Genomic DNA, 22,841 nt, shown 5'->3' on the forward strand with positions numbered 1-22,841 from the left:
ACCTATATATTTTCCTTTGGATTGAAATCCAGGCTGATATAGAGAGACAAGACAGTGAGGAATACAGTAAGCATATGTTAGCTAATATCTATGAGTCTTTGACCATCACTAGACTTCTACATTCCTCAGTTTCCTCAATTGCAAATGAAAGGGTTAGATTAGATAAACTCTAAGACTCTTTCCAGCCTGATTTTATCATTTATACAAGTCTTCTCTCCATTCTTTACTAAGCCTGCCTGTGGCCATGGAAGTCAAGTCATCTAAGTATTGCTTACCTCCTTTGTAAAATGGGAATAGCACTATTTTCAACTTATATGTGATGGGATTTTATGAGTATAGCAAGATTTTTGCCACATGTCATGTGGGTATATCACATATGATTCAGAAAGAGGTAGAATAATCATATCTAGCATCTTCTCCCACTCTCCTCCCAGAGAGACTATGCTTCCTGTCAAAAAAAAGCAAGAGATAAAGATGAGGTGTTTTTCCACTCTGTTTTTCCCAGGACAATAATTACATCTATCTCTTCCCTTAAGTATTATTTTTCTAAGGAATGTAGTTTGCCAAGTTCAAAATAAACTTCTGTTTGCTATTTATTAATGTAGAAAGGAAGGACTCAAACTCTATATCCAAAGCTTTACTCCATTCCCACTAGATACTGATTCCACAAGCATACACATACAAATAGTGAAAAAACCATTATACAGGTTGATAGCAAAAAGAAATCAGAAAAAGTAATATAGAAGAATATATATGAGACAATATACAATAAAGTAGTTCTATTGATAGAGAGAGAGTCCTAAGGGGAAAATTAACTGAAGTATCAAGTATAGCAAAATTGAGATAAGAAGATGAAGTTTGCTATCTCTTCTCATGTTAACTTCTTCCCAGAATCTTACTCTCCTTAAGCAACCTGAAATGGGCTTGGCATTATCCATCTTCTCTCTTGAAACTGAAAACCACAAAAGTCTAAAACATCTCAAGAGACTTGAAGAAACTTGAAAAAGTTATAGAAAAGATTAAAAGACAAAGAGTGTTTGGCTCGGCTCTTCCTTGCTCTCATCAACTTCACCCCATCTCTCATATAAGAGTGGGGCATTCATCTCCACTAAGGAGAAAAGAATTCTAAATCACTAGATTTCAGGTCACATGAGTAAAATGAATTATTTTGTGAATAAGACACTTTTTCAACTATAATTCAGTTGGAGCCCTTAACAGCAAAGTAGACTGATGGGAAGTGAAGTTTTTCACAATTAAAATGAGGAATTTGATTGTTGGAGGCAGAAATCAGACAAGACAACTTTGTAGTTGCAGGGGTAGATAACAGTGTGGCACTTGAATGAGAAATGAAAGTTTGGTGCCCTACTCTATCATGAGCATTTAGAGACTTGTGGGAAGTAATCATCCTAAACTGAATTTGATTGCACCCTGCACCTGGTGATATACATCCTTTTGTTCATAACCTCTCAATAGATATGTACCAAAAAAATGGAATTTGAAAATGGATCTTTATACCAAGTAAAGATATTTTTCTGCTAGCTCAGGTCATCGTTTGGGAGACAGAGAACCTAGACCTTTGTTCTGTGTACTGCAGGTTATCATGTACTAGGAGTTTACTTTTCTGGACCTCACCTTTTTCATTTGTAAAATGGATTAAATTAATTGTAGTCTTATGTAACTATAAATATCTAAATGATAAATGTGATTTATCATAATCCATCAAAACAATTAAATTGACTCAGAGAAAGAAACAGGATTCCAACAAGTTAATATTTCACTTTTTCCTAATCTCTCCTAGAGAGTCCTAGGACATAAATACTCAATTTTAGGGTTTCCACTGTGCAATTATCAACCTTGATATTAATGTTGCACTTTAAGAAGTGTCAAGAAACAATTGCAAGTCTTCTGTATCTTGGCTACAAAAAGGAATTACTAAGAGGGGTCAGTTTGATTATAAACATAATTTACACACATATATTGTACATATATATGTGTCACATTCATGAGTATGAATTAAGTAGTATCAATATAATATTTTATTATTATTCATATAATTATTCATCTTATTCTCACTTTTTCTGATGGGGTTTAAATAAGGATATTCAGGTAAGTGATTATACTTATATTATGTATTTTAAAATATTTAATGTTCTATGAACATTTAGTTGAACAAAAATGTTGCTAATCATGTATACCTTAGGGCACTAGATACAAAGGATAAGATGCTATATATGAAATCATGAAGACCAGAAATCAACTCCTTACTCATATTCTTACTAAGCTCTAAATCATTACTTATTAGAGAAATTCAAATTAAAGCATCTCTGAGCTACCACCTCATATCTCTCATACTGCCCAATATGAACAAAAAGGACAATGATCAATGTTGGAAGGGATGTGGGAAATCTGGGACACTAACACATTGCTGTTGAAGCTGTGAACTCATCTCATCTTTCTGGAGAGCACTTTGGAACTATGCCTAAAGGGCAACAAAAATGGGCATATCCTTTGGCCCAGCAACACCACTACTGAGTCTATACCGTGAGGGGATGATCAAAAAGGTTAAAAGCATCACTTGTACAAAATATTCATAGCAGCCCTGTTTGTGGTAGCAAAGAAGTGGAAATCAAGTAAATGTCCTTCAATTGGGGAATGGCTTAACCAACTGTGGTTTATGTATGTCAGGGTACTCTATTATTCTATTAGAAACCAGGAGAGATGGAAATTCAGGGAAGCCTGGAATGATTTGCATAAATTGATGCTGAGCGAGATGAGCAGAACCAGATAAGCATTGTACACCCTAACAGCAACATGGGGGTGATGATCAACCTTGATGGACTTGCTCACTTCATCAGGGCAACAATCAGGGACACTTTGGGACTTTCTGTGAGGGAGAATATCATCTGTATCTAGAGAAAGAATTGTGGAGTTTGAACAAAGACCAAGATTATTACCTTTAATTTAGAAAAAAATTATCTCATTATGTAATCTTACTAGTTCTTATACTATATTTTTCTCCCTTAAGGATATGATTTCTCTTTCATCACATTCAATTTGGATCAATGTATCCCATGGAAACAATGTAAAGACTGGAAAATTGCCTTCTGTGGCGGGGGGGGAAGTAAGATTAGGGGAAAATTGTAGAACTCAAAATAAATAAAATCTTTGAAATGAAAAAAGTATATAGTCACATTGCATAGACTTGGATTTCTTTTATTTTTATCTAAATGTGCTCTCCAACTCAGTTTAGGTTTCATAATATCAGTAAAGCTCTTGAAATGCATGGACACTGGAAAATATTACTCAATATTTTTTGCCTGAAGAAGATAAGGCTATTTCTAAATATTGTCTTCATTCATTATTTGAATTTAACTATCAGATTCCAGTTCAAAACCTTCTGTTTCTTATTGACTTTTAAGAAGATTAAGAATTTTATACCTGTTGGGTCCAAATGACATTTTGTTATTATGGAGAAAAGTTTCCCAAGATGACAAAGCTGTCTAATATGTTTTTTATGTAGCCATATAATGTAGGATTATTTATAACCATTATGTATATGTAAATTTATCAAGTAATGAAATTTAATATCATATAATATTATGTAATATAGTTTTATGTCTCATATCTATATATGACATAAATATATGACATATAGACATAAATCTATATAATATATATGAAAACAGCATAATATATTACTTGAATGACAGATTATTTTGATAGAACATTCCCTTAAACCTGAAGTCATTTTTTTAGACAGATGGTCATGTCTTTAAGATTATACAGAACTGGGGCAGCTAGGTGGTGCAGTGGATAGAGCACCAGCCTTAGAGTCAGGAGTACCTGAGTTCAAATGTGACCTCAGACATTTAATAATTACCTAGCTGTGTGGCCTTGGGCAAGCCACTTAACCCCATTTGCCTTGCAAAAACCTAAAAAAACAAGATTATACAGAACTATAATCAATGTCTCTCTGATTACAAAAATCCATTGGTTTTTTCATGACGTAAATGTATTGTCATTTTGAAAATGAAGTATAGTTATAAAAATATTCCATTTTTATGAGAAGTAATTCAGATAAAAATATTCCTGGTACTGGTAAAAGTTATTATCCTGTTATTATTCCCTTGAATTTAATCTGCACACTTGAGCTGGTGGATAAAATAACTGATTTTGTTGAGCTGAAAAAAAAATTGGTATTTATTGCTTTTGATATTATACAAAAAATTTGCTTTCCATTTTGTTTAATGGAGTTCCAATATGAAATAATTCATGATAAGGTTGCATTATTATCATCATCATCATCATCATTAATTTTCCTCATTTTTAAATGGGGTTTAGACATAAATGATCCTGAGATATTCTCTTATATTTAATGTTCTAAGAACTCTTGCATAGGTGTAAATAAAATGCAATATTTGTATTTTAACGGTAGCATTGGAATGTAAGCTCAACTTTTCCAACTCATTGAAAACATTTTCATTATGATTCCTGGAGCATTTCTTCATGAAATATGAAAATATGAAAAACTGTTTATTCCAGACAGATTGAAAATACATAATTATTTAGCATAGCAACAGCTATCAAAAGCAATACTCTGAAGTTTTTTAGTTTGTTGTTATTGTTTAATGCATCGATGTTAAATCCTGAAAATTCCTGGCAACAGTTCATTCTATATTAATGTTCCACTTTAGAACAGTTTATAATCAGGTATTTTAGGATTTCTAAGATCTAAATGTGAAATATGGACATTGTAGTATGTTTGTGAAAATGTACTATGGAAAGATTAAAAGAATCTTCCATTTCATGAAAATAGTAAGGTGCTAAAATATTGTTCTAGCCAATAATATATATCTTTTTAGGTACTTGATGGGATATTAATTGTTAAAGCCCATAATGATGAACTGCATAATTTCTATTTTTCCCCTTCAAAGGTCTACATTTAATTACAAAGTCTAGATTCTTTAAAAGTCTATAAATAATGAAATAGTTCCTAATTCTCATCATAGATTCCTCCATTTCTAAGCAAAGCCACATGATTCTATTACCTATTTAGTGCTTCTTTTTAAGCATAATATTGATTGTTCATGAAGATATCATCTATAGAAGGTATTTTGATTCCATTGTTAGATCTTATCCATTGTTATTACCATCCTTAACATGATGATCAATGTATCATCCTCATCCTGATAATCAAATACATGCTGACACTAAATAGATAAATCTCTCTGTAAAAATTGACCAGATTTTATATTCATTTCATCTAATTATTGCATTTAGGTCTTAAAAATGATTCTATTAACTTTTTTAAATAAACATTTTATTTATTTTGAGGTTTACAATTTTTCACCTAATCTTGGTTCCTCCCTCAGCCCCAACAAAATGCAGTCTATTATTCTTTACATTGTTTTCATGGTATACATTGATCTAAGTTGAATGTGATGAGAGAGAAATCATATCCTTAAGAAAGAAAAGTATAATAAGAAATAGCAAAATTACATAAGACAACATTTTGTTTTTCTTAAATAAAGGTAAGAGTCTTTGGTTTTTGTTAAAACTCCACAATTCTTTCTCTGTACACAGATGGAATTCTCCATCACAGATAGCCCAAAATTGTCCCTGATTGTTGCAGTGATAGAATGAATAAGTCCATCCAGGTTGCTTATCACCCCCATGCTGCTGTTGGGGTGTACAATGATTTTCTGGTTCTGCTCATCTTGCTCAGCATCAGTTCATGCAAATCCTTCCACACTTCTCTGAATTCCCATCCCTCCTGGTTTCTAATAGAACAATAGTGTTCCACGACATATATATATATATATATATATATATATATATATATATATATATATATATATATACACCACAGTTTGTTAAGCCATTCCCCAACTGAAGGACATTCACTTAATTTCCAATTCATTGCCACCACAAACAGGGCTGCTTTGTATATTTTTGTACAAGTGATGTTTTTATGCTTTTTCATCATTGCTTCAGGGTATAGACTCTTTAGTGGTATTGCTGGATAAAAGGGTATGCACATTTTGTTACTCTTTGGATGTAATTTCAAATTGCTCTCAAGAAAGGTAGGATGAGTTCACAGCTCCACCAACAATATATTAGTGTTCCAGATTTCCCACATCCTTTCCAACATTGATCATAATCATTTCTGTTCATATTAGCCAGTCTGAGAGGTGTGAGGTGGCATCTCAGAGATGTGTTAATTTGCATTTCTTGCATTGCTGCCTCTTGCTACATATAGAAATGTTGAGGATTTTTGATGGTTTGTTTTATATCCTGCCACTTTGCTAAAGTTGCTAATGATTTCTAGTAGTTTTTTTCAGATGATTTTTTGGTATTCTCTAAGTATATCATCATGTCATCTGCAAAGAGTGAGAGTTTTTTTTCTCTTTCTTTCCAATTCTAATTCCTTCTATTTCTTTTTCTTCTCCCATTGATGAAGCTAACATTTCTAATAAAATATTGAATAGTAGTAGTGATAATGGGCATCCATTGTTTATTATTCTAAGGGACAATGCATTTATTCCTACACACAGCAGTGTTTTTATAAGGAATGAGTGCTGTATTTTGTCAAAAGCTTTTCCAGCATCTATTAATATAATCATATGATTTATGATAGGTTTGTTGATATAATTACCTATAGTAAATATTTTCCTAACATTGAACCAACACTGCATTCCTGGAATAAATCCTACATGGTCATAGTGTATTATCCTTGTGATAATTTTTTGTAATCATTTTGCTAAGATTTTATTTAAGATTTTTGCATCTATATTCATCAGGGAGATAGGTCTATAATTTTCTTTCTCTGTTTTAACTCTTTCTGGTTTAGGTATCAGCACCATATTGGTGTCATTGAAAGAGTTAGGCAGAGTTCCATCTCCACCTATTTTCCAAAGAGTTTATATAGAATTAGAACCAATTGTTCCTTAAATATTTGATAGAATTCACATATGAATCCATCTGGCCCTGGAGACTTTTTCTTGGGGCATTCAATAAGGGTTTGTTCTTTTTCTTTTCCTGAGATAGGGTTTTTCAGATATTTAATTTCCTCTTCATTTAACCTGGGCAACTTATATTTTTGTAAATATTTGGCCACTTGGGTAGCAGTCTCATGAATAAGTCATGAATGTCCATCATTTCTGGCAAAGTATATTCTCTCTAATAGAGTTACCAATCTCAAGAGTTATGAGAATCTTTCTGCCAGGTAGGGATATAGCCAGTTTCATCTTATTGGATAGCAGTTTTTTTCTTTACCTTTTTTTTAACCTTTTCATGTCTCTTGAGCTTCCTGTTTGATGTTCAAATTTTCTGATTAGCTCTCATCTTTTCATCAGGAGATGTTGGACACCTCCCATTTCATTAAATGCCCATCTTTTTCCCTAGAAGAGAAGGCTAGGCTTTGCTGGATTGTGTATTCTTGCCTGTATTCTAAGCTCTCTTCAAAATATCTCATTCCAGGCCCTTAGATCCCTTAATGTTGATGCAACCAGGTCCTGCATAATCTTTACTGTGGCTCCTTGGGATATAAATGGTTTCTTTCTGGAAACTTGCAGGATTTTCTCTTTTATCTGATAGTTCTAGAATTTGGCCTCAATATTCTTTAGTGTTTTCATTTTATGATCTCTTTCCAGAGGGGATTGATGTATTCATTCAATAACTATGTTGCCCTCTGATTCCATGATATCAGGTCAGTTTTCCATCACTACATCCTGTGATACTAATTCCATGCTGATAAGATATTTTATGTTTTCTTCTATTATTTTGGTTTTTGTTTAACAGACTCTTGCTGTCTCGTGAAGTCATTAGTTTCCGCAGACTCCTTTCTTTTTTTTAGAGAAGAATTTTCTTCATTTAGGTTTTGTAACTCCTTTTCCAATTGATCAATTATACTTTTTTAATTTTTTTTTTGCAAGGCAATGGGGCTAAATGGCTTACCCAAGGTCACACAGCTAGGTAATTATTTAGGGTCTGAGGCCAGATTTGAACTCAGGTACTCCTGACTTCAGTGCCAGTGCTCTATCCACTGTGCCACCTAGCTGCCCCCAGTCAATTCTGTTTCTGAAAAAGTTTTCCATTTGACCAATTGAGGTTTTGAGAGAATTATTTTCTTTTTTGCATTTGTCCAATTGTATTTTCCAAGGATTTGTTTTCTTGTTGCAAGGTGTTATTTTACTTTCCCAATTTTTCCAATTGATTTTTAAACTCCTTCCTCATTTCTTCAAGGAAGTCTTTCTGTGCTGGAGGGCAGATCATATTTTCCTCAGAGGTTCTAGGTCTCTCTGAGTTAGGATCTTTTCCTTCTAGGAATTTTTCTATTGCCTCTCCTTTCTACTGGCCTTTCTTCATTTTCCTGAGACCTTGTATTGGGGAGGTGCTGGTTCACAGAGTTTTGGTGTTGAATAGAGGCTTTACTCACAGGGTTCTGTGACCTTGACTTGAGGCTCTCCCTTGGCTGGGGGGGGGGGGTGGCATTGAAGCTGCTCAATAATTTTATCTTTGAAAAATGGTGGACTTTGCCTTAGGGCAAGGTAATTATTCTCCCTATTCACAGCTGAGGGAGCTCTGCTCACACCTGAGCCTGGGAGTCCATACCTTTGTTTCAGTTACTCCAGAACAGAGGAGTCTAGGGATCAATGTTCACAACTCTCCTGCACCGGAGCTCACTTTCTAACCCAGCTGGTAAGCTCCAGACTTTCAGTGCCACAACTACTGCCTCTGTTCCCCAGTTGGCTCAGACTTCTGTGGCTGAGCAGGCTAGTCCTGCTCTCAGGCTCTCACCCTGTCCTGTGCTTCCAGCATAGTCTTCTTACTGCACATAGGTTCACCCATGATCCCAGAAGACAAAACTTGAGGTAGATCTTCTTCTCTTAGTTTCTCTTTCTGAGTTTTGTCAATCAGATTTCTGTTAAGAGGTTTGCTTCATATTATATATGAGGGAAGATCAGGAGATTTTAGCACAGTGCCTGTCTTCTCTCTGCCATCCTGACCAGAAGTCCTGATTCCTTTTTTTTTAGGTTTTTTCAAGGCAAATGGGGCTAATTGCCTTGGCCAAGGCTACACGGCTAGGTAATTATTAAGTTTCTGAGGTTGAATTTGAACTCAGGTACTCCTGACCCCAGAGCTGGTGCTCTATCCACTGCACCACCTAGCCGCCCCAGGAAGACCTGATTCTATTAACTCTTAAGAAAGACTTTAAATTTTGGTTCCTTTAACTATTTTCTCTCTCTGATCTTCTTACTTCCCCTCTGTTGATTAATTTTTCTTCTTTTTATGAATGTCTTTATATGTGCATTTGTATTTGGCTTGTCTCATTTTTCTTTTAAAAAACTATTTGTCTAATTGCAGCGAGTGAATAAAACATTTAAAAGATGGGCTAATAATGGTGGACAAATCCAATAGCACCTTAATTGCTTCAAGACTTAAAGGAATTCAGGGGCGGCTAGGTGGCATAGTAGATAAAGCACCAGCCTTGAAGTCAAGAGGACCTGGGTTCAAATCTGATCTCAGACACTTAACAATTACCTAGCCGTGTTGCCTTGGACAAGCCACTTAACCCCATTTGCCTTGCAAAAACCTAAAAAAAAGACTTAAAGGAACTCTGTGAATTATACCTAGTACTAGAGACTTGTCAAACCTAACAATCTGTAGCATAACTGTTAGGAGGTACAAGGTTTTCTTAGTTTTTTAATAACTCTGGTTCTAATTATCCTGTGGTGACAACCAAGAATCTCAAGCCTAAATGACCCTTTCAATAACAATTGTGCATGGCATTTCAGGTTTTGGAACTTAAGCCTATGGAAATAATCAAGAAATACAGCTGATTGTCAACAGGTTCCAACATTTATGACTGAATCCTAGGATCACAATTAGAATTAATCAATGATTCAAGAAGTCATCAAATGTCAACTCTACCCAATTATGAATCCCCTCTAGAATATTTCCAAAAAATGAGTTACCAATATTCCCTTGAAGGTTTTCTGTGACATTGAATAAACATTTTCCTTTCCATTTATTCAGTCATTCGAGATCTACTCTTTTAGTCAAGTAGCAAAAGTGGAATTGGAATAAAAACAATGAAGGGGCTCCAAATACTTCACTATAATGACCCTCTCAGTTTCATCAGTCTTCTAATCACCATTCATTTGCGGTCTGTCTATTCAATCACCACCAAATTAAATCAGTTAAGCTATCATCCATATAATTGGTTTTCTTCATAATCCTATGCATTTTATTTTATGCATTTAAAAGCATTATTCTAAGAAGGGATTCATAAACTTTATTCAAATACCACAAAATTCCAGAAAATGGCAGAGAAGTCTAATACTTAGCTATGCAAAGGTATGTCTGCCAAATGTTGATCATAGCATCATAGACTGATAACTGGAAATTTCCTCAGAGGTCATTTAATCTAACCATCTCATTTCAAAAATGAGGAAACAAACCCTTAGAAGTTAAAAGACTTGGGTCTGCTAGGTGGAGCAGTGGATGAAGCACCAGCCCTGGAGTCAGGAGTACCTGGGTTCAAATCCAGTCTCAGACACTTGATAATTACCTAGCTGTGTGGCCTTGGGCAAGCCACTTAACCCCATTTGCCTTGCAAAAACCTTAAAAGAAAAAAAGAAGTTAAAAGACTTACCCAAGGTTATATAAGTAGTATATTTTAATGAATGGAGGAGCATTCTCATTATCATAAAAAATATATTTTACAAATCACTTTGTTTTCTTTTTCTTTATCTGTATAGAAAGTTTATAGCAGGGAAATGACCTACCAATGCAAGTTCGAACTTTCTTTGTAATTTAGTCTGAGATTTGCCTAGGGTTGGGAGGGGGCAGGTATCTAGTAAAGTGATTGCTCACTTAGGTTCATACAGAATCTTTGTTGGAACTCAGGTCTTCCTAGTCCCGAAACCAGCTCAATAGGCATTGAATATCCCATCTTTTTCTTTTTTACACTGTTTCCTACTAACACACCTTTCTGTGCTTGGAATGCCCTGCCTCCCTCTTTAGTCTCTAAGTTTCTTTGGTTTTCCTCAAGACTAAGTTCAAATATCACCTAATCCAGATTCTGGGCTCTTTTACTTTTACTTTTACTCTTTTAAATTGCCATTATTCTACTTTATATTTATCTTTTTTGTTCTGTTGTGGTATCAGAAGGAAAATTCTGATAAACAGTTGCTCATCAGATGATTTTTTAAACTTGAAATACAAGACTACAGAATATAGAAAAAATAACAGAATCAAAGGAAATACTAATTTTTTCCCTGATTGACTGAAATTACAAGGTACAAAGGGCAGAAAAAAGTAAGAAATATATTTAATATAGTAGATATAATTGATAGCAACAAAAATTATAAAAGACATAGACTATTTCTTTAATATACATTGTTACAATCTATATTTATTGAGCAACTATATCGTTCCTATAATTAATTAAAACAAAACAGAGTCATTTGGTTTATAATTAAATTTCATTTAACTGAGTCAGTTAAATGTTGTCTCTCCCAGGAGAATGTATGCACCTTGTGATCAGGGACCTTTATATTCCAAAACCTTAATAGTATTGCTGGCATACTAGAAACACTTATAAATTAATGACTGCCTCTTTTGTTTTAAGAAAAATCATGAAGGAAATAGTCATTTAAAATTATAGTAGATCCAAAGTGATGGACTATAACCAAATGCAGGAATATTGTATGTTTATAAGCATAAAAAAACAAACAAACAAAATATATATGTATATATATATACATATATATATATATATATATATATATATATATATATATATATATATATATATTGTCTACATGTTGAACAACATGACATCAGAGCTAGCTAACCTCTCTCTAAGAGCCTAACATCTCAGGGCCACTGCCTACTACCTTAGCTCACATAATTGTATTTTCTAAAGGTCTATGAGACATTCTCTCTGGGCATCTGTGGTTAAACATTTTATAAGGAAAATTTAAAATTATCATTGTCTTTCTTAGAGAGTAAATTATTATTGCCCCCTTTTAAAAGTGTATGGGGGGAAGCATTAAAAATAGTTTAATACAATCTCTCCAGTTGCTCTCTACCCCAACTACATACTCAGTTGCAACTAAAATAATTTGGATCTCCTGCTCTCACAGTGATTATTTGACCTTTGTTTCTGAACTCAGTCCAGTCTTTCAGTTCTTATCACTGTATGAAGTACTATAACTTCCAGTTCCAGGAGCCCTACACAGACCGTTTTTCTATTAAGAGCATAGAACACCCTGTAGAGGAGGGCATGAGTTTTTGGCTCAAAATTTACCTTTGTAGGCTGTGATTCAGAGGACTACAGGATATATAAAAGCCTATTTGTCTCTTCTAGGCTTTTAAAAGGAACTCACAGTCCATTTTAGGAAACTTCCTGCTTCTGGGGAATAGAGAGATTCTCAAGCTAGACTAAGCAATGAGCAACCAACTGAAATGAAAATACAGTGCCTTGTCTTGCCCCACTTTTATTGTGTGAACTGGTTTTCTCTTGTTTTGGGAACTGTTTTAATTGGTTTCTTTGAGCTACATACAACTAAAGAAAGCTTCCAAAAATGTTCTGAGCATGGGATTCACACAAACCCAAAGCATTCAAATATTAACTAACCTAGAGTCTATTTGTGAAATAATCAATTATACACAAAGTATTTCTATAACATGTTGTATATATATATATACACATACATACATATATATATATATATACATGTGTGTGTAAATATATATGTAGGTGTATATATGGAGTTATAGTGACTTCAAGACATAAGCACATCTCAGATAAGTGAGGTAGTCTAAACAAAGGCACCAGAAAGAGAGATGAGAGATTGTTTCTGAAAAGTAAGCCAGATTGGATAGCATGTAGGGTGTTTAGAAACTTATAATGTGAATTCAGTTTTAAAAAGACCTTTTGGAGCCAAATTATGAAAGGTTTTTAAATGACTAACAGATTAGTTTTTATTATATTCTGAATGCATCATGGTACTATGGAAAGATTATTATCTTTGATGTCAAAATAAGTGGGCTCAACTACACCCAAAGGAGAAAAAAAAAACTATGTATACTCTTCGATTAAGAAATACCATTGGGGCGGCTAGGTGGTGCAGTGGATAAAGCACTGGCCCTGGAGTCAGGAGTACCTGGGTTCAGACACTTGATAATTACCTAGCTGTGTGGCCTTGGGAAAGTTGCTTAACCCCATTTGCCTTGCAAAATCCTAAAAAAAAAAATACCACTACTTGGTCTGTATCCCAAAGAGATCACAAGAAAGGGTAAAAAACTCATGTGTAAAAAAATTCTTATAGCAGCTCTTTTCGTAGTGGCAAATAATTATAAATTTAAGGGATGCCCATCAATTCTCGGATGACTGAACAAATTGGGGTACATGAATGTGATGGGGTACTAATGGTCTGTAAGAAATCATGAGAGTCAGAAAAGACTTACATGCTGTGTAAAGTGACCCTAACCAGAAGAATATTGTACACATTAACAACAGCATTGTGGATTGATCAACTCTAATGGATTTGTTCATCTCAACGATACCATAATCAAAGACAATTCTAAAGGACTTGTATTGGAAAATGCCATCCAATCACATCCAGAGAAGGAACTAGAGAATCTGAATGCAGATCAAAACTTACTATTTTCAATTTTTTTTTAATTTGTTTTATGCCCTCTCATGGACTTTTTTTCCTTTTGTTCTGATTCTTCTTTCACAGTATGAATAATTTGGAAGGTAAGGGAGGGAGGAAGAAAAATGGGAAAATCAAACCCTTATCCAAAAAAATGATTGCTGAAGACTATTTTTGTATGTAATTGGAAAAATAAATAAATAAATTTAATTTTAAAAAGACATGGTTTTAAGTTCCACCTGGTTCAAATGCCTGTCTATACTTGGGTCGATAACTTAATCTCCTTGTGCTTCAATTTCCTCATTTATCAAAGAAGAGGTATCACTTTGGTTTGAAATTAATTAAATTTAAGGGGATAGCTAGGTGGTACAGTAGATAGAACACTGGCCCTGGAGTCAGGAGGACCTTAGCTCAAATTCAACCTCAGACATTTAATAATTACCTAGCTGTGTACAGAATAATTAACTAGCTGTGTAGACAAGTCACTTATTCACATTGTCTTGCAAAAACTAACTAAATGAATAAAAATGAAATGAAATAAATTAAATTTTATTTTATCAAGCTATTTATATGTTGTCTCTCCCAATGGAATATTTTCTCCTTGTGATCAAGAACTCTTTTTTGCCTTTGTATTCCTAGTGCTTCTCAGAGAGCCTGGCACATGATAAGTACATAGCAAATACAAATGAATAACTGACTATTACTCTTAAGAAAAATCATGCAGGAAATAAGTAGAATTCTAAAATGATAGCAGATCAAAAGATGATGGACTCAGATGCAAGAATATTGCATGGTCATAGGCATGCATATGAATAAAACCTATTACAAATATGTTGGACATAATAGTGCCAGTGTCAATGCTTGAAAGCTCTATGACTGAAAACCTGAATGACTAACAGTAAGGAGTAAGTTTGGGGAAAAGATGAGACCTTGAAATGCTTTTAGAACACACAATGCTAAATATCCAACAAGCAGCTGGTGACTCAGAACTATAGTTCAGTAGAAAGACGAGGGCTCAAAGTTTTGGAACCTGCCTTCATTGCCCTCTTGGAAATATTCTAATTCCTACAACTTTGTTGCTATCAGCAAACTGAGATCTGTGAATGTATGAATTTCTTAATTTTATGGACTCAATTCTTCTCCACTAGACTTCCATAAGAAAAAATGGAAGATTCCTAAAAAGTTACACAACTGAACTAAAGAAGGAGTTTTGTATTATTAATAAGGTAGGACAATCTTGACTCTGAAGTAACTTGTCCCAGGAGAATGATCAAATACTCTCATATGTAGTAAAGGACATGAAATTCATAAGAAATAACTTAGAGGAGAATTTTACAAGTAATCTTGCATTAGTAATAATGGACAAGACCTAAACTCTGTTTTGGGCTCTCTCTGATCTTAATGTTTTCCTCCTGCTAGAAAAAGTAACCAAAGTCAATTTTCTTTTTCTATATTTTGTCTTTCCTGTCCTCTCCTGTAGTACAGAATGGTAGCCAATAATATATCATATTCACTTTTCCCTAGACATTGTATTTCTATCCTTCTTATACCAAACTGAAGCATGGGTTTTTTTTTTATTTTTAGGGTTACTTTAAAGAATTATTTCTCAATTTTAATGAATTTGTAACTTTATAAAAAGATAAAAAGCTTCTCAAATATTCATAGGCTTGATGGTTCCCATTAGGAACTCTTATGCAAAATTCAATGGAATTCAGACCATTAAATCCATTTATGAAAGTATGTTAAGGTAAAAAGAGCACTGATCCATAAATACTTTCTGACAGAGAAAATGTGGCCTTGTGGTTTTAAAGTTAGATCATTACTTTTTGTTGGAAAGTAATACAATCCTTTCTATCCATATCCCAATGCTTCACTGTAGGTAACATCATGAATCACTGTAGAGTGAAATACTAAAAAACTGGACCAAACCATGAATAATCTTTATTCTAACTAACACTCCTGAGGGCTAGTGGTTTTGTTTTTGCAGGTCATTTCAGGATTTAATCCAGGACCAGTTTACATTAGCAAACTTATATCTGCTCCTTCTTTTCTTTCATTAAAAAAACTTGTGAAGATGTATTTGTTAAACCTAGGGTTGAAATTAGGGCAAGCAATAGATTAATGAGGACTCAAGATGATTAGAATGACAATCAAGAAGATTAGAATGACTTTTTAACATTCTTTTGGTAACTAAGTTTTTCAACATATATGCATTAGTGGCAAATTTTCTAGAGATGCAGTTCAAGAATCCTAAAAAGAAATTAGGTCAATTTGTAATCAGCAATTGTGTCAGAGAACCAGCTTCAGTGAAAGACAAATTGGTATCTGTTGCTGTTTTCCAAGTCCCTAACCATGTTTGGAGAATGAATGTTCATTAGCATAATACAACTCTAAAAGTTTGAAAATGAAGTTATTTAAACATATGTAATCAACATCTTGGTCTATATTTTTATGGTCACTGGCTGACTTTTTCCATAGATTTAAAAAATTATCCTCTGAACTAATTAATAATCTAAATTGAGACTGATTAAATTTAAAACACTCCCTCTCAAGTTCCTCATTGTCTTTTCACATGCTGTATAATCAGATGTTGTCTGCCTGGGAAGAAAAGAAAGTAGATATTCTTGTCTCCAGAAAGAAACCTTTATACTTTAAAGGCCAATTGGTTTAATTTTAAACTTTTTTAATATTTTATTTTTCCTCAATTATGTGTAAAAACAATTTTTACCATTTATTCATTTAAATTTTGAGCTCCAAACTCTTCCCTCCCTCTCTTAGCCTCTCATTGGCAAGACAAGCAATTAGATATAGTTTATACATATGCTGTTATGTGAAATATATTTCCATATTCCATATTATTCATGTTGTCAAAGAAAACAGAAAAAAAACAAACAAGAAAAATAAAGAACACTTCCAAAGTATGCTTTAATCTGCATTTGGACTCCATTAGTTCTTTCTCTAGATCTGGATGGAAGCTTTTATCGTAAGTCCTTTGTAATTATCTTGGATCATTGTATATTTGAGAAATTCACAATTGATCATCATCCAATATCGTTATTACTAAATACAACGTTCTCCAGGTTCAGTTCATTTCACTTTGCATCAGTTCATGTAAATATTTCCAAATTTTTCAGAGTATTCTCCTTGACATTTTTTATAGGACAATAGTATTTTTTCACAATCAGGTACTTCAACTTGCTCATATATTCCCCCAGTTTATGGTTATTCCCTTGATATACAATTCTTTGCCACTACTAAAAGAACAGCTACATCATTATTTGAACATATATGTGCAAAAAGAAATTTTCAAAAAAAAATCTCTTTGGATTATAGACATATCAATAGTATACCCATGTCAAAGAATATGAAAGATTCTATAGCCTTTTAAATATACATTCAACCAGAATGGTTCAATCAATTCACAGCTCCGCCAAAAATCATTAATGCCATACTTTTTCCACATCCACTCCAACAGTTATTATTTTCCTTTTCTGTCATATTATCCACTCTGATAGGTGTGCCTCATAGTTATTTTAATATGTATTTCTCTAAATCAATAGTTATTTAAAGTATTTTTATATGACTCTAGATAGTTTTGCCTGGATTGAACTTCACTTTCACCCTGCTGATATTTCTTCCTATCTTTGGTGATATTTGATCTTCTAAGTTGTCTTGGGCTAGAAAATTGTTTCATCCCATTCTTTTTGTGGATTCTGCCACTTTAGAATTCATTTTGAGGTGTTATTTTCAAATTTTTGGAAGACAATTGGAGATAGGTCAGTTGAGTCCCCTACTTTTTCTCTGCCATCTTGACTTTCTACCCAACCCCCAACAACTAACTTTAAAATATAATAATGCTTACTTTAGACTAGAAAGATTTTTAGAGGAAGTATTCTGCCAAAATGGATTGATTACTTTATACAGCTCAAGAGTGAATGAAACAATATCTAGCGAAGAGCAGAAATATTCTGTGCATAGAATATGTGTCCCCCAGAACTATTGAGGGTTGAAAATAAGATCAGAGATTTAAGAAGATCCACCTCCCTACTTTTACAAGAGTTAAGATGTAAAGAAATCTAACTTTTCTAAAGACCCCCAAAGTAGAAGAGGCAATGATTTAATCTAAAGTCCTTTGAGCAATATGATGCCTCACAGTCTACCAAGACATACAAATGCAGGCCTATGTTGTTTTCCTTTAGTCTTTGTAGTCAAACAAGATAAGGTCATAGTTTACTACTGAGAAGGTAAAATCTTTATCTTACTTTATTTCTGCTCTATCTTTAGGAACCCACTTAGAGGCAAAACTTCTTAAAAAGCAAAGCTGAGTTAAATCTCTACCCTTCTATGATCCTATTGTCCTGTGACAAGAGTAGCATAATTGTGTAAAAAAGATATGGTATATGATATTTTCAGGCTGTGGTTTATGACATAAGGACCATTAGATCTGCTGTTAACAGGTTACCTTATTATTGAGTTCTAGAGAGCAATTCTCTCTCTGCAACTGAGTACCTGAGCCATTTAGGTGGAATGGGAACAATTATTTATTATATTGTTTGGAAAAATTATTATACTATTTAAATTCATCTTTATGTGCTCAGAAAATACCTGATTCTCTTATATTTTGATTTGTTTAATTTTATTGAATGTTTATATTTATTAATATCCATATCATTCTACCTTGCTTTCAAGTTGCCCTCTTGGCAACTGTTTACACGTGACTTGTGTGAGGATAACTTGTCAAAATATTATATCATAAAAACATTCCAGAATTTAAAGGAAGGAGTCAAGCCTTCTTTCTGTCACTTTCTGTTTCTGTCTCTGTTTTGTAGGTATCTGTCTCTGTTTCCATCTCTATTTCTCTGTCTCTATTTTGTTCTCTCTCCCAAACATAACAAATTTGTTTGTAAAAGATTTTAGGTTTTAGGGTATTTTCTCATGAATAACAAAATTTTGTCAGAAGTGGGATTCCTTGGTGGTTGCCTAAATAAACTTGAAGAGTCTTTGAAACCATAGAAAAGAAGTTAATCTGTATTTCTAGAACTGAAGATAGACAAGCTTGACCAACACAGGATAAAGCAATTACTGAACCCCACTGGAAATCTCCATTAAATCAAAGTACTTTGCTTGGCCTTAGTCAAGGAAAAAGATTCCAGAAGAGTTAGAATTGATCCAGGCTGCCCTAAATAGCAAACAATCTTGATCCCCTTGAATTGACCACTCAAAAAAACTAGTAAAATAGCCAGAAACAAAAAAAAAATAAGTAAAATTTCTGGAGGTCATTTGTTAGAACTTTCCTTTTTTTATTTTCCTTTTTCCTCAACTCTCCTTGGATGCTTTGCCAGTTAATACCTGGTTACCACCTGATATCCTAGTTAACATGGACATTAATGCAATGTTCATCCACTTAAGGGGACCCTAGAAGGAAATTTATATTTGACAGGCAGTGAGGTGGATTTTGACTTGGGTCCTCAGCTTCCAAAGTTCTCTAAAATAACTAAGATCTTCTTTACATTTGAGAACTTTGAAGGGGAACACCTTATCACCCACTAAAAACTCTTAAGATGGTATAGAAAGGAAGATTAGAAGAATAAAGACCACTGGATACTAAAACCAGCTTTCCCAATGATCTGTAATATTGTCAGGATTTAACTCTCGCTTACTTTTTTTTTTTTTTTTAGTTTTTCAGTAGAAGGGAAAACTGAGAAATTCTCTCTCTCTGCCTTCATAACACTGCTTGGTGAATTTTACAGAAATACAGATAGATAAGAAAAGGAACAAGTTGCATATTGGTTTGCAGGAATTTCTGCCATTATAAACTCAATAGGGATTTAATTTTATCACAGAAATGTAGCATCTTTACTATATATTTAAAAAATTATGGTTTAAAGATGTTTTTAACTGCAAAATATCTTTTTTAAAAAAAACTTTTGCAAGGTAGTGGGGTTAAGTGGCTTGTTCAAAGCCACATAGCTAGGTAATTATTATGTGTCTGAGGTCGGATTTGAACTCGGGTACTCCTGTCTCCAGGGCTGGTGCTCTATCCACTGTTCCACCTAGCTGTCCCATAACTGCAAACTATCTTAATGGATTTTTAGAGGTGGGGCTAGGATTAAATTGCAGGAAATGACATACCTTTATTACTCTCTCCCCTTCTGGAGGATGATAGATGCATTTTTTCCTAATAGAAGGTAATTTCACCTACTGTGGAATGCATTTTGCATTAAATATCAACTATTTTCTATAAACTCTGATTATCACAATTAGTTTAATAGGTGAACATATTTCACTTAAAATGAGGCTGTGCTGCTATTTAGTTTCAGGACAAACTCTAACCAAATCAAATCTGGATTTATACTCACAAAACATGACATTGAAAACTTGAGTCTTCCTAACTGGTTTAAAGCTAGCTTGAAATGATTTAACAGAATTTAATTGCTTACATAAATTAGTTGCAGCAGCCTAAATTGAAATAAACTAAGCAACTCAAAAAGTAAAATATAGCAGCACAAAGAAAGATGCAGCACAAAGATATTTTTACAGGAATCATTCAGAGGAATATAGACTAATATATGACTGGGAATAGGATGAGATGGACTTTAAGTAAATTAACAAAAATAAAGAGAAATTCAGTAATTTCAAGGAACCCAAGTATAAAAAGATCAGTTTTTAAATTTGTTGTTCATTGATAGGACAAAAACAATTGCAAGACAGAAGAATTAAGTAAGTATAAGTAGAAGGAAAATGAATGGAAAGTTAGACAGAGTCTCTTTGTACTAAGTATGAATAGAAGGTTTAAAAGTCAACAATTTGATGTTTTAAAAATAAATTTGAAAAGGTTATTTTTAGTGATATATGAAGGATATGTAAAACATTTTTGATAAATTCATATTAAGCAATTTTAGACAGGCAATATCATACTTCTATGACATTTACCAAATGGAAACTGTAAAAATAAATTTGCAACTTGGAATTAATTGAATATAGCATATGAGTAGTCTATCTGAAGGACCATTAAAAAGGCATTCCCCAAACCGTATAGCCTAATAAACTCCAAAAAGGGGAAAGTGGAAAGTTAGTTAACCAAAAGTAGTAGTTATATAATTTAGTGCTGGCATTTTATGGCCTTTGGGGAGATTGAGGTTTTCAGTGTTAACCATTAGTAATTGTAAATCCAGATTTGATTTGATTAAAATATGTCCTGAAATTAAAATGGCCTCATTTAATGAGATGTGTTTTATTGTTAGAATTATTGTAGTAATTAAAAATTAATACATTTTATATTTGTCATTAAGGTGATATACTTGGTGACTGAAAGAATTATGAAGACAAGATCAAATCAAATCTTAGAAAATACTAGGAAGATGGAATCAATATGGCAGAGTAAGTCAGGGATCACCTGAGCTCTTCCTCAAACTCCTTCAAATACTCTTAAGTAATGACTCCAAACAAACTCAAGAATGACAAAAACCACAAATAGGTGAAGTGAAACCATATTCTAGCCAAAGATAATTAGAAGCTCAACAGAAAAGAATTGTCACACTTGGGTGAGAGTGGAACATAGTCTCACTCAGGTTGGGTCAGCATAACCTGGACCCCAGCAAAACAAAAGTTGGTTTTATGAATCACTGAATGAGCAGTGGCAGCTACTTCTGGACTCTCATATCACTGATTTAAGAGAGTCAAATAAATGGTTAGAAAATAATCCAGGGGTCTCTCTCTGCTAGCACTGAGGCAGGATTCTATTGTTTTACCCATACTCAGATCTGGGTTGCATTCCTGGGTAGGAGTTCCAAGAACAGAAAGAGCATTTACACAGCTGGGTTTCTCCTCAGGGAATAAAAGAGTGTCTGAGGTCACTCACAGACAAAGAGCATAGACCAGGAGAGTAGTAAACACTTCTCCTTAAAAGCTTAGATCATATCACCTTGGAAGAACTGAAGGTTTGTAGTTCTCCAAAAGTATCTCTGAAAATAGCTGCACAGAACACCTGAAGCTAGGGACAGTGGCACCCCCCATCCTAGATACGGAGCCATACTTGCACAAAATTAAACATTATGTCAGAGGTGATGAAATGAGCAAACAAAAGAAAAATATCTGACCATAGATAGTTATTATGGTGAAAAGGAAAATCAAGACACTCACTAAGAAGACAACAAAGTCCAATTTCCTATATCCAATGCCTCCAAGAAAAGTATGAATTGGTCTCAAATCATGGAAGACTAAAAAAGGATTTTGAAAAATCAAGTTAGAGAAATAGAGGAAAAATTGGGAAAAGAAATGATAGTTAAACAAGGAAATTATGAAAAATGAGTCGACACCTTAGTGAAGGAGATACAAAAAATACTGAAAAAAATGACATCTTAAAAAACCAGACTATAACAAATAGTAAATGAGATCCAAAAATTCAGTGCTTTTAAAAAAGCAGAATTGACTGATTAGAAAAAAGAAGCACAAAAAATTAAATGAAGAAAACTAGAACTATAAAAAGTAAAATAGGTTCAAAAGAAAAGAAGGAAACAAAAACTCACTGAAGAAAATAATTCCTTAAAAATTAGAACTGAGCAAATGGAAGTTAAGAGGTAATTGAGCAAGATTAAAAGAAAGGAAAAAGTGAAATTCACTATGAATATCCAACCTAGAAAATAGCTCCAGAAGAGATAATTTAAAAATTATTGGACCCTCAGAAAGTCATGATAAAAAAATCCAAAGATTATAAAGAAAAAATGATCTGATATTCAGAAACCAAAAGATAATGTAGAAAAATTGAAAGAATCCACCAATCACCTCCTAAAAGAGTATTCAAAATGAAAATTCCCAGGAATAATACAGCCAAATTCCAGAGTTCTGAGGACAAGGAGAAAATATTGCAAGCAAGCTCAAAAAAGCAATACAATTATCATGGGCCCACAGTCAGGATCATCCAGAATTTAGCAACTTTTACTATAAAGGATCAGAGGGCTTAGAATATGAAATTCCTGATATCAAAAGTACTTGGATTACATCAAGAGTCAACTATCCAGAAAAATTGAGCATACACTTTCAGGAGAAAAGATAAATATTCAATGGAATAGGGATCTTTCAAACTTTCCTTATGAAAAACCCAATCATTGTACTGTCAAATTGCAAAACATAAATAATTCTTTTTCTAATAATTTCTGCTCCAGGATAAATTTG

This window comes from Macrotis lagotis, chromosome 5, assembly GCF_037893015.1.
Source record: "Macrotis lagotis isolate mMagLag1 chromosome 5, bilby.v1.9.chrom.fasta, whole genome shotgun sequence".
Classification (NCBI taxonomy): Eukaryota; Metazoa; Chordata; class Mammalia; order Peramelemorphia; family Peramelidae; genus Macrotis; species Macrotis lagotis.